Source organism: Podarcis pityusensis, assembly GCF_964106645.2.
Source record: "Podarcis pityusensis genome assembly, chromosome: 6".
Lineage (NCBI taxonomy): Eukaryota > Metazoa > Chordata > Lepidosauria > Squamata > Lacertidae > Podarcis > Podarcis pityusensis.
The window spans coordinates 97,986,857-98,000,359 of NC_138030.1; the positions used below are offsets into that span (position 1 = coordinate 97,986,857).

Genomic DNA, 13,503 nt, shown 5'->3' on the forward strand with positions numbered 1-13,503 from the left:
TTTCAAAAAAATTATTATTACATTTTCAATTTTTGTAATCACAATATCCATACATACATCAATAAACTCAAACCTCGCTCTTACCAGAGCATCGACCTCCTCCCACCCCTCTTCCAGACTTCCATATATATTTACTTTAATCTTAGCATTTCTATAACCACTTTTTTACCTTCTCTAATTTTTATATTTCCCCTTGTTAAATGTAAATCAGTTCCTTATATTGTCATTACAAAACATTTCAACTCAAAGCTACAAACGTTTTCAGATGTTTACAATATTCTTTCATATATAATATAATATAAATTTGCTCCAATCCTTTTGAAACAGTTCGTCGTGCTGATTCCGGATCTTCCCTGTCAGCTTTGCTAACTCAACGTATTCCACCATCTTACTCCGCCATTCTTCCAATGTTGGAATCTCCTGTGATTTCCATTTCTGAGCCAAAAGTATCCTTGCAGCCGTTGTGGCATACATAAAAATATTCACATCTTTAAAAAAAATTTTCATCTCCAATTAGACCTAGCAAAAATAACTCTGGTTTTTTACTGAAATTATATTTAAAGATCTTTTTTAATTCATTGTAAATTATGTCCCAATAAGTTTTCACCTCAGTACACATCCACCACATATGGAGGAAATTCCTCTCCTCCTTACATTTCCAACAATTTTTATCTTGATTTCTATACATTTTTGCAAGTTTGGCTGGTGTCATGTACCATCGATACATCATCTTCAATAAGTTTTTTTTGAGTAACATACACGCTGTAAATTTAATTGTTTTGGTCCATAATTTTCCCCATTTTTCAAAATCAATATTATGTCCCAGATCCTGGGCCCATTTAATCATAACACTTTTTACCTCCTCATCCTTTGTGTGCCACTCCAGTAATAGCTTATATATTTTTGACAGTATTTTCCTTTTACTACTCAGCATTTCAGTCTCTATTTTTGATTTTGTGCTACCAAACCCAGTTCTTTTGCTATCTTCTCTGAATACATCCTGCAATTGGTGATACTGCAACCAATCAGTTAGTTTTTCTCTCAGTTCTTCAAATGGCTTTACCTTTAGTTTATTATCCATTTCGATTAACAGGTCTTTGTATGTTGCCCATTCACTTCCCATGTTTTTCTTTTTTACTGCAAAGGCTTCCAATGGAGAAAGCCACCACGGTGTTTTGCATTCTAACAATGTTTTGTATCTACTCCAAACCTCGTATAATGATTTCCTAATAGGTAAAGGTAAAGGGACCCGTGGCCATTAGGTCCAGTCATGACTGACTCTGGGGTTGCGGCACTCATCTCACTTTATTGGCCGAGGGAGCCGGCGTACAGCTTCCAGGTCATGTGGCCAGCATGACTAAGCCGCTTCTGGCGAACCAGAGCATGAACCTTTCGTACTGCTAGGTTGGCAGCAGCTGGGACCGAGCAACGGGAGCTCACCCCATTGCGAGGATTCGAACCGCCGACCTTCTGATTGGGAAGTCCTAGGCTCTGTGGTTTAACCCACAGCGCCAATAGTGTGATTTAAAAAACCTCTATGTATTTTAACCTTATCATACCACAAATACGCATCAAATCCCTCTAAATCCAATACATCTGTATTATCCAATGTTATCCAATCTCTCAACCAGCAAAAACAAGATGCCTCATAATAAACTTTTAGGTCCATTTCCAGTACTTTCCCCCAACCCTGTAAACTTCTCTACTGCTCAGAGAAGAGGGGAATATGCAACAATATTTTTAAACGGTGGTTTTCAAACTGTGTTTGAAGGAAGACTTGGTGGTTCTCTGAAGTTTGCCAGGGTTTTCTCAGAGTGAGTGTCAGAAATGGTGGGAAGCTTATCTGAAAAGCAGCTTGCTGACCACTATCAACCTTCTTTTGCAATGTGCAGCTGCAGGAGAATGTGATGACTTTCTAGTGCATACACTCCATTTGTTTGGTTGGCGGCAAGGGCCAGGGAGCCTTGCCAGTGCTCCGGGTTATCCAAGGGTGTACCCTAGCCTACAACATACCCCCAATCTTCTGCCATGTGCTGTGATTCCTCAGCAGAAGAGTCAACAGGAAAAAATTCCTTGGAGGTGGAAAACTTTAAAAACCAGCATTTAGAGCAACTTAGTCAGGCATGTCACCAGACTCTAAGGGAGTGGTGTTTGACTTACTCACTACCCACAAAAGGGTGTTCACTCAAAGCAAGTGTACATATCTGTTTAGTTTGCCAGAGAACTTGATAGAAATGGATGTGGAAAGTTGTAATGGAATGAAGGCGGTGCATGAGAGAAGCCTGTGGAGACGTGTCAGATGTTGTGGGGGATTCGCACTCTTCAGACGGAGATGGAGCCTGGTTGGAGGCAGCTTGAAAGTGCCATATATTATTCCATCTCAGAAACTTTGCAGGCAGTAAATTGGAGAATAGGTTGGGACCCTCTGCCCTCTGAATCAAACCAAACGACACTTAAACCTAAGATTGCATTCACGGTGCTCTACTAGTTCTAGTCCCAACAGGGGTGCAATGAGGACCAGAGCTTGGGGCCAAAATCTGCCTGGCACCTGGCCTCTGGACCACCACAAGGAGGACAAGTCTCACCAGGGCGGAGGAGGCTGGTTTTCACAGCATCCTTTCTTTCATTTCAGTTTTTTAAGTATCTTACAGCAAGGAGGCAGTTAGCTAGGCACATACATGGTGACAGATACGCAGGGACTTTGGAAAACAAAGCCAGCTATGGAGGTCAAATTCCAATGTCAAAATGGAGCTAACATTTTGAAAATATGCTTAATGGCACTCTTTAAGAGGCCCAGGTAGCACCTGTTGTGATTCATGAAGCAGTAAATAGAAATACAAGTAGAATGTCTTATTAAGAGCAGGGCTGTAGCTAGGGGGTGGTGAGGTGGGCCCCTGCCAGGGGTGCAGGCGAGGCCCCCCCCCAAAAAACGACTTAAAAATATGTCCATAAATATACCTAAAAATAAAAATATCAATTATTGCCTCATAAGAAAAGGTTTTAAATAGAGGGTGAATTGAATGGGTGGGGGTGGGGGTTAGAGGAGAGGCGGAAAGAAGAGTTAATTTGTCAGTGACTGGGGAGGGGCGCAATCTGTGCGGTTCTGCCAGGGGCGCAAGATCACCCAGCTACGACTCTGACTAAGAGACTTACCAAGGCAAAGTGGAAGGGGAGACAGGATATTGCCTGGTTTTTTCCTATATTGACGCAGTTTGATAGGTGCCAGTTATGGTCCCTTCGTGTATGACAATTAATTCAAGTGAAATGTTGACAGCTGACTGCTGGACTTATAGTATAATTCCCCATCTTTAAGAAAAGTGGCTGGGATAGCTGCCCACAAGCTGACCCAGTAAGTCTTCTTGATGTCCCCTCAACACAATGTTGTTCAGCATGGATTGAAGAGAAGCAGGTTCTATCCCCATGAAAGCTGACTTTCACAAGGGACATAGCACAATTGACCCCTCTTTTGTTTTTTAATTATCTTATTTATAAAAACCTGCATGTCACATGTGTTGGTCTTTCATCCGCCTTTGACTCCATTGACTGTGAAGAGATCCAAGATTTAGAACCTCAAAGCCAAAGTGAGAGCATTTGGGTCAAAATTAAGGGAAAGAAGAATAACAGTGACCTCATTGTGGGAGTTTACTATAGATGCCCAAGCCAAACGGAGGACATAGATGATGCCTTCCTGGAACAGATGGCCAAGCATGCAAAAGGAAGGGAGATAGTAGTAATGGGGGACTTCAATTACCCGGATATTTGTTGGATGTCAAACTCAGCCAAGAGCATAAGGTCAAACAGATTCCTCACTGGCCTTGCAGACAACTTCGTTGTCCAGAAAGTGGGAGAAGCAACAAGAGGAACAGCCATTTTAGATCTGGTCCTAACCAATGTTGATGACCTGGTTAGTGGGGTAGAAGTGGAAGGATCATTAGGTGTGAGTGATCATGCTCTTCTGAAGTTTACTATACAGCAGAAAGGAGCAGCCAAGCATACTAGGACTCAATTTCTTGACTTTAAGAAAGCCGACTTCATAAAACTTAGGGAAGTGCTGGGTGAGATCCCATGGACAGTAATACTAAAAGGAAAGGGAGTTCATGATGGCTGGGAGTTTGTTAAGAGGGAGATAGTAAAAGCACAACTTCAGGCAATACCAATGAGACGGAAACATGGAAGGTGCCTAAAGAAGCCAGGGTGGCTATCTAAAGAACTTTTAACTGAGTTAGGATTAAAAAAGGATGTGTACAAAAAATGGAAAAGGGGGGAAACCACCAAAGAGATACACGTGCTGGCTATCAAACAAATAGCCAGCACGTGTAGACACAAAGTCAGAAAAGCTAAAGCACAGAATGAACTCAGGCTTGCTAGAGAGGTTGAAAGCAACAAAAAAGGCTTTTATGGGTATGTTCATAGCAAAAGGAAGAACAAAGAAACAGTGGGGTCACTGAGAGGAGAAGATGGTGAAATGCAAACAGGGGACACAGAAAGGGCTGAACTCCTCAATGCCTTCTTTGCCTCAGTCTTCTCCGATAAAGAAAACAATGCCCAACCTGAAGAATTTGGAGCAAATGATTCAGCAGAGGAAACACAGCCCAGCATAACTAAGGAGATAGTACAAGAATACTTGGCTAGTCTAGATGTATTCAAGTCTCCAGGGCCAGATGAACTGCATCCAAGAGTATTAAAAGAACTGGCAGATGTGATCTCAGAACCACTGGCAGTCATCTTTGAGAATTCCTGGAGAACAGGCGAAGTCCCGGCAGACTGGAGGAGGGCAAATGTTGTCCCTATTTTCAAAAAGGGGAAAAGAGAGGACCCAAATAATTACCGCCCAGTCAGTCTGACATCAATACCAGGGAAGATTCTGGAGCAGATCATTAAGCAAACAGTCTGTGAGCACCTAGAAAGGAATGCTGTGATCACCAATAGTCAGCATGGATTTCTGAAAAATAAGTCATGTCAGACTAACCTGATCTCGTTTTTTGACAGAATTACAAGCCTGGTAGATGAAGGGAACACAGTGGATGTAGCCTACCTTGATTTCAGCAAGGCATTTGACAAGGTGCCCCATGATATTCTTGTAAAGAAGCTGGTAAAATGCGGTCTTGACTATGCTACCACTCAGTGGATTTGTAACTGACTGACTGACCGAACCCAAAGGGTGCTCATCAATGGTTCCTCTTCATCCTGGAGAAGAGTGACTAGTGGGGTGCCACAGGGTTCTGTCTTGGGCCCGGTCTTATTCAACATCTTTATCAACGACTTGGATGATGGACTCAAGGGCATCCTGATCAAATTTGCAGATGACACCAAACTGGGAGGGGTGGCTAACACCCCAGAGGACAGGATCACACTTCAAAACGACCTTGACAGATTAGAGAACTGGGCCAAAACAAACAAGATGAATTTTAACAGGGAGAAATGTAAAGTATTGCACTTGGGCAAAAAAAATGAGAGGCAAAAATACAAGATGGGGGACACCTGGCTTGAGAGCAGTACATGTGAAAAGGATCTAGGAGTCTTGGTTGACCACAAACTTGACATGAGCCAACAGTGTGACGCGGCAGCTAAAAAAGCCAATGCAATTCTGGGCTGCATCAATAGGAGTATAGCATCTAGATCAAGGGAAGTAATAGTGCCACTGTATTCTGCTCTGGTCAGACCTCACCTGGAGTACTGTGTCCAGTTCTGGGCACCACAGTTCAAGAAGGACACTGACAAACTGGAACGTGTCCAGAGGAGGGCAACCAAAATGGTCAAAGGCCTGGAAACGATGCCTTATGAGGAACGGCTAAGGGAGCTGGGCATGTTTAGCCTGGAGAAGAGGAGGTTAAGGGGTGATATGATAGCCATGTTCAAATATATAAAAGGATGTCACATAGAGGAGGGAGAAAGGTTGTTTTCTGCTGCTCCAGAGAAGCGGACACGGAGCAATGGATCCAAACTACAAGAAAGAAGATTCCACCTAAACATTAGGAAGAACTTCCTGACAGTAAGAGCTGTTTGACAGTGGAATTTGCTGCCAAGGAGTGTGGTGGAGTCTCCTTCTTTGGAGGTCTTTAAGCAGAGGCTTGACAACCATATGTCAGGAGTTCTCTGATGGTGTTTCCTGCTTGGCAGGGGGTTGGACTCGATGGCCCTTGTGGTCTCTTCCAACTCTATGATTCTATGATTCTATGATTCTATGACTGATAGCATCTCTGGGGGGGGAAACTATCAGTTACTTCATTTGACTGCTGCTTCTTATACAACAACTGTACTTTAAAGTTGATATTAAAATTCGAAGTGGCCTTGTCTTTCAGAGATCCAGAGATGCAAAAAAAGGTTGGACCCACTGATGATGATGATCCACTTATTTCTCCAGTAATATCATGCCAGGATATTTCTGCTGAATATGAAAATGAACTTAGGATTCCTCATATTTTCAAGTACTCAGATATTTGGACTTCATATATTAAAATTGGGACACGGGTGGCGCTGTGGTTAAACCTCAGTGCCTAGGACTTGCTGCTTGCATGGTCGGCGGTTCGAATCCCTGCAGCGGGGTGCACTCCCGTCGTTCGGTCCCAGCGCCTGCCAACCTAGCAGTTCGAAAGCACCCCCGGGTGCAAGTAGATAAATAGGGACCGCTTACCAGCGGGAAGGTAAACGGCGTTCCGTGTGCTGCGCTGGCTCGCCAGATGCAGCTTGTCACGCTGGCCACATGACCCGGAAGTGTCTGCTGGCTCCCGGCCTCTAGAGTGAGATGAGCGCACAACCCTAGAGTCTGGCAAGACTGGCCCGTACGGGCAGGGGTACCTTTACCTTTATATTAAAATTAAATCCAACCATTAAAGGGCGGCTTGTCTATTAGAAGCAACTCTTTGGTCCTGCTAGCAGTTCCATCAACAGCCAAAGTTTACTGTGCAACAGGGCAGAGTAGGGCCTTCTCTGTTATCACACCACATATGGCAGTTCATCTGAATGAACATGTTGGGAGTCTGGACAGCAAGTCTTGTTCCCCTGATTCTTTAAGATATTGCAGCCCTGGCCCAGGACTGGGATTCCACAATAGGGTTAGGCAATTTAAGACCCTGGACTTAAAGATTTTGCAGGGCCCCCAGGGCCAGCCCAGTCATAAGGATGGCTGAAGCAGCCACCTCAGGTGTCAGAATCCACAGGGTGATGTCCCCGCAGGTGCCCCAGCCAGGGTCCTGCAGTGGCTTCTTCCGGTGAGATCTCATGGCCATGGGCAGCACCTCCCTGTTTCTCCTCAAGCAGCAAAATGGGACTGGACGGGCTGCCCCTGAGGGCTCTCCCTTTAGATAGTCATGTGAATTCCTTTGGTTCCCAAGCACACAATTAGCATTCCTCTTCTTCCCCAGTTCACTGCAATTCCATGCTTCAGAACGACTTCTACATAGCTAAAAATAAAAAATAGTATCATTATCTTAATCAGAAGGTTCCCAGGGTGGCACACAATGAATTAAAATACAATACAGCAATATTACATAAAAATAATTAACATAACAGCAGTCCAGCTTCAAAAGAAGCCAGTTTTTAAACCAACCACCTCCAGGCCTGATGGAAGAAATGCATCTTTGCCTGACATCTAAAAACAGTGAACACGTTCAGTAGTCTCATCTCCAGTGGGAAGGAGTTCCAGTGAACAAACCAAGAAGAATCCCAACAGGTGAGGAAGAGCCAGCCCACAGCAGAGCTGCTCCCCTCCTCAGCTGGAGCATTTGCGCAATTGACAGCCTGGGTTATGGAGGTGGGCGAGGCTCATGCCACTGCCCAGGATTGAAGGCCACGTCAAGGATAGTACCACATACAATACAGAACCCAGTTTGACCAGCAGTGCATGCGAGTGGAGGGCTGTGGGACCTGTGCCATGGCTTCTTGTACTCCTCGGGTTCCCAGGAGTGTGTTTACTTGGGGCTTTTGTTCATTGCCAGGACCAGCAAGACTAGCAGGGCTCAGGCTGCCCACCCTGCCCAGGAAGAATCAGCCCGGACTCTGCAGGAGAAGGAGCTCTGCCTCACTATCCTTTTAAAGTGTTTGGAGACTCTTAGAGATAAGGAGATGTCCAGATTATATATCTGGACTTGAAAAGGGCTTTTGACAAAGTCTCTCATCAAAGGCTCCTGAGAAAACCAGCAGTCGTGAAATAAAAGGACATGAATGTGGATATGGTAAGGAGTTATAAGTGCCATTTTTTTGGCTCTGAAAGGTTGCTAAAGTCCATCCCTCCTGATCAGGAACAAAATAGAGAGGTAAAAGTGGTCAGCAAATAATTTGTGCTGAGTTGAGTAGCATCTTTCAGCTCCCATGAGCACAAATGTGGGTGCACACATGGGGCCTCCCATAAGTAGCAGAATATTCCACAAATGTGCTTTACCCACAGGGTCACGTAGATGTGCATTGTGGGGATGGGTGGTATAAACATCTGTCTGCGTATCCATAGCCCTGTATGAAAGGGGGGGCTGGCCAGAGCTCCGTGGCAGAAGGCCTGTTCTGCTTGCAGTGTCCTCGGATCCATCAGGCCTCCATCATCTCTGGTTAGAACAATCTCGGGGGGAGAGTCTGGAAGAGACCCGAGGTGCTCGTGAGCTACCACCAACCAGAGCAGAAAATACTAGGCTTGATGGACCCATCTTCTGACTTTGTACAAACACATTCATACTAAGAACTTGGAGCTAAGAGGTTTACAGTCAGTGCACTGCAAGAGAAATGTCACCCTGGTGTTGACAGGTGCCCTCAAAATTGTGAAAAGCAAGTGCAGGCAGCTGACATGTCACAGAACTGCCAGCCAATAGCTTCTTCTCAGAGAGGGAAGTTATAAATAGCCTGGTTACTGGGTGAAATGATTGCGAGGTTTGTTCTGCTTCTTGCTGTGGGAGGGAGAACAAGTGAGGCAGCAGAACTGGCAGGGCCTTATCAGACAGGGTGGCTTTGCAGCAGGAAAAGAGAGGGGAGAACCTAAAGTGCCACTTTTGGTTTGTCAAACATTTGCCAACTGCTCCCTTGCTGTACCAAACCCGTCACAAACTCACATCACAGACTGGGAAACAGTTCAGTCAGTAAGGAGTGGCACATCTAGCAAACTAGAGAGGTGCCCTAAATATTGGACAAATATTGGACGCAGCATTCTGCTCAGTTTAGATCTCCTGGCTTTCAAGAGCTGATGCCAAGCCCCAGGCAGCTGTTATGCCAGCCAGGGAACATTGCTGGAGAAAGTAAATCGCAGTTGCTTGAAAAGCACTCCCAACTTTCTCTCTGACTGGAAAAATGGAGACTGTGGCACTAGGAGAGTAGAGCAAACCACATAGGGAAACTAGTAATGGCTGGAAAGGTGATATTTGAGCCATCAGCTTCCTAACCCAGGTGTCATCCACACAGAAGTCCCCTTTATTTGTGGTGCATCGCCGGACTGACATTTTTTGCCAACGCAACTGCTGCTCATAGGACACACACAGCGAAACATGCCTGGGCTTCCTTTTGTGCCATGTTTCTAGGAACAGGTCCAGGCTGTAAAGCTCTGTGTCCAAGCACCTCCCCCCCCCCTCAGCCAGTGCTTTCCCCACAAAAACCACTCTTTATTGCTGAATCAGAGCAAATGGCAACCCATGGAAAAACTCCCATGGCTGTTTGCTCTTATTCAGCAGTAAAGAGCAGGTTTTCCTGGGGAAAACAGTGGAGGACAAAAAAAGTGCTTGGAAATGGACTGAGAAAGTGTGGGCCTTTGTCTAGAAAGCCCAGGACAAAAGATTTGTGTGGATGCACCCTGAGTCTCCCCTGTTTGTAACACTGTTGCATGCCACTGCAATATGCAATGAAAAGTGTCAGGGTCTTAAGTAATGCACACAAAATCAGGTGGGTGGTGCCTGAAAGGTCACTTAAAAAAAAAAAATCATTTACCTGCATGTGCTCCTCCATGTCTGCACAGACTAATCATGCAAGTTAATAAAGAGTGTGATCTCCCCATTGACTGGCTAATTCCCCAGAAATGACCTGTGGGAGAAATATTCTGTCTACCAAGGACCCTTTTACTCCGCCTTGCCATTTTGGGGGAACCAGGCTCTTTATCTCAATTTAAGTTGATGGAAAAGAAAGACTTGATTAGATCCCCAGCGGTTGGGGTGGGGTGAGAAGCCCCACCAAGATTTATTGGGGCAAAAGGCTCCTTGGCATGTGTTGGGATTAATATACCACCACAGTCATGTTCCTACCACAGCCGCAAATTTAATTCCTCCACCAAAAAAATGAAATGTGAAGGTTTGGGAGGAAGGCACAAGTGCAGGTGAACACAACAAGAAGCAGCGTCCACAAAACATGCAAAATATGACCATCAGGAAAGTAAAATGGAGGATAAAACTTCATTCCTATAGACTCCAGCTCTTTGAAGTTAAAAGTCAAGGAAGGTGGGGGTAAAGGGCACCAAATTGATTCTGCAAGATTGGAACTATTCCTGTGGTAATAGTAACAATTGCACATCACTGGTTCACATGAAAATCCACAGAGAAAGAGAAATGCAGCCAGTAAAAAGAACTTGGCACAAAAGAAGTACAAAGAACAATGGAATAAATGAGCAAAAGTGGCCGTACAGTGGTACCTCAGGTTACATATGCTTCAAGTTACATACGCTTCAGGTTACACACTCCACTAACCCAGAAATAGTGCTTCAGGTTAAGAACTTTGCTTCAGGATAAGAACAGAAATCAGGCTCCAGTAGCGCGGCGGCAGCAAGAGGCCCCATTAGCTAAAGTGGTGCTTCAGGTTAAGAACAGTTTCAGGTTAAGAACGGACCTCCAGAACAAATTAAGTACTTAACCTGAGGTACCACTGTATTATTATTGGTTGGGCTGTGGATCATCAAGTGCTTCATGAGCAGGCAGGAAACAATAGTACCAGGAAAAGCGTGGGTTGAACCTGAGGGCACCAGACAAGTCAGAAGATGGCTGTTGAGCATGTGGGCGAGGGATCCAATTGTGGATGGGCAGCTCAGATTCTCTGTCCGAAGCAGATGATCTGTGTTCTCTAAAGCAGGCAACTGAAGTCGGGACATTCTGTTCCAGGAGAGGCAAGCATCACATGGGTCTGCTGGCTTCTGGCCATGCTATTCACAGGCTACTGAATAATACAACTTCTGCTCCTTGGCTTAAATTGGCACAAGTGGAATACAAAAGTGGCAAGTGACGTGGAGTTTCATGGAGCAGCTTGCGTGGGGATTTGTGGGCAGTTGTGCTGGTGCTTTACCTGCTTGACAGCTGGAACCCCCAGTGGAGCCGCCTGTCTTCATGCCATATTTGCACAAAGACCAATTTTATGTGACCACAGTGACATGATGAATGGAGAGGTGGCAGGGACCCATGTTGGGTTGAGCATGGGATGAAGCAGTCATGTGCTCTTTGTCAGGATGTATCCAGGGGGCAACCTCTGGAACCCCTCCCTGGATTCAGAAAATCTCACTACCGGCCAGCTGCCAATCTCCTCTTCTTGGGCGCTGTTTCTTGGTGGATTTTTTCTTGGTTAGGGATTTTGTAAGCAGAGGCTGCATGGCCAACTCTCAGGGATGTTTTGAGGGGTGACTTTCCTGTCTTGGCAATAGGCTGGGCTCCACGACCTTGTTGGTATGCAGTGTGTGTATGTGTGTGTGTGTGTGTGTGTGTGTGTGTGTGTTTGTGTGTGCAGTGCCGGATTTATGTATAAACTAAACAAGCTCTAGCTTAGGGCCCCACTCGCTTGGGGGCCACCAAAAAAATTAAAGGAAAAAAAACCTGGATGTACATTTCCAAAATATAAGATAAAAAACAAATAAAATAAAACCTACATACAGCAACAGTGTTTTGTGTTGTGTAGGCTCCTATATGTTATGTGCAAATGGCTTTAGATACCTATTAGGTCCATAAATTACCATATAGCATATATTCAACACAAAAAACAGCGACAATCTGTTGTTGACAAAGGACAGCTGGACATATAAAGGGCACCATTACCTTCAGTAGCTTAGGGCCTCATCAAATCTAAATATGGCCGTGTGTGTGTGTCTATCTGTACTTTATAATCTCCTTTATATTCCTGCAAACTAAGAGTGGGCTCAAGTCCATGAACATTTCTGCCATCATAAATTTGTTAGTCTTTAACATGCTATATAGGACTCTTTGTTGTTTTTACTTGGAAACTCAGGAATTTATTTTGAGTACTGGGACTTAATGGAGCACAATAATCCACTCCTGCTTAGCCAAAGCTTTCTTTACTGGACCAGAGGCAGAGGCATGTTGTTGATTATGTTTACAGTAAAAATAAAAATAAAAGGGGTAGTCCTTTTAATTCAAATGGGAATCTAGATTCCGCCCCCCCCCCCAAGCCAGATAGTTAGGTCATGCAGCTTCTCTTGTTTAAAACAGTTTGGGGCAATTTTTGATGGCATTCTTTCCTTCCCATTTTGAGAGCGGAAAGTGCAACCAGACTGGCACATGCCACTCCAGTCTCCACAAGCGGTGCAAGATTCTAGGGATTCCGGGCAGGGTTGTGTTTCAAGGCACAGCAAAGATGAGTGTCTTTAAGAAGTATGGTTTAATTGACACAGCTCTACACCTAGAGCCTTCAGTGTTGCCCCTCTCATAGCTTCATCCAGCTTGGGTCTAAAGCAGCCTCCAGCCATGGTCCCTGGTCTCTGGGTGCAGCCTCCCCCAGCCAATGCTGCATATGAGTTCTTCTTACCCCTGTTCCCCCCACCAACCCATAACAATACAAATAGACAGCAAAGCAATTGTGCAAGTTTTGACTTTACTAAGATGATTTCTAAAAGCTTCAAAAAGTGGGTTAAGATAGATAACCTAAGGAGGGGTTTTAGAAACCACTGCACTATCTCTTCCTGCTTGCTTTTTTCTTTCTCTCCCCACTCCTTTTGACACCATCTCATAGTTGCTTGTTCTCCTCAAGTTCAACTTCACCAGAAGCTGATGGAGCTCCCTGAAGAGGTAGAATTTTAAAGATAAAAAATAGTTTGTCGTGACAACAATTTGATCAGTCTGGAGCTGCTGCTGCTGCTGCTTGTCTTCAGACCTCTCCACATGCAATGCCCTGACCAAAGCTGCATGTTGGCTAATCTTAAAGTGGGGAGGAGCTGCTGCACAAAAGAGCTGAATGGCTTCAAAATGCCCAAGTCAAGGCGGAGGAGGAGGTCACAGTGGCCATGGTTAAGTGGACACAAGACTTTGGATATTCAATAACCATGCCACAGTGGGAAAATTTGTGGGACAAATCATTGGAAATTGGAAATTTACAAATTGTTATTTCTTAAGAGAGAATTTTCTAAAAATGTAACACCTATGGTATCTAACACCTTGGAAACTGTCGAAGATGTACAAAAGTGTCCCAAGCAACTGCTGGAGGTGTGGAGACGCTTTCTATCACATGTGGTGGCTGTGTAAGAAAATCCAGGCATTTTTGAAGAGTATCCACTTAGAACTACAAAAAATGATAAAGATTTCCTTTATGAGAAAACCAGAAGCTTAT

At 44.6% G+C, this 13,503-nt stretch overlaps 1 protein-coding gene across 1 annotated transcript in view; it reads left to right on the plus strand.

Moving 5' to 3' along the window:
• Positions 1-13,503, plus strand: part of PDE4DIP (phosphodiesterase 4D interacting protein) — a 102,769-nt gene that overhangs the window by 19,924 nt on the left and 69,342 nt on the right. The gene's annotated exons all lie outside the window — the stretch shown is intronic.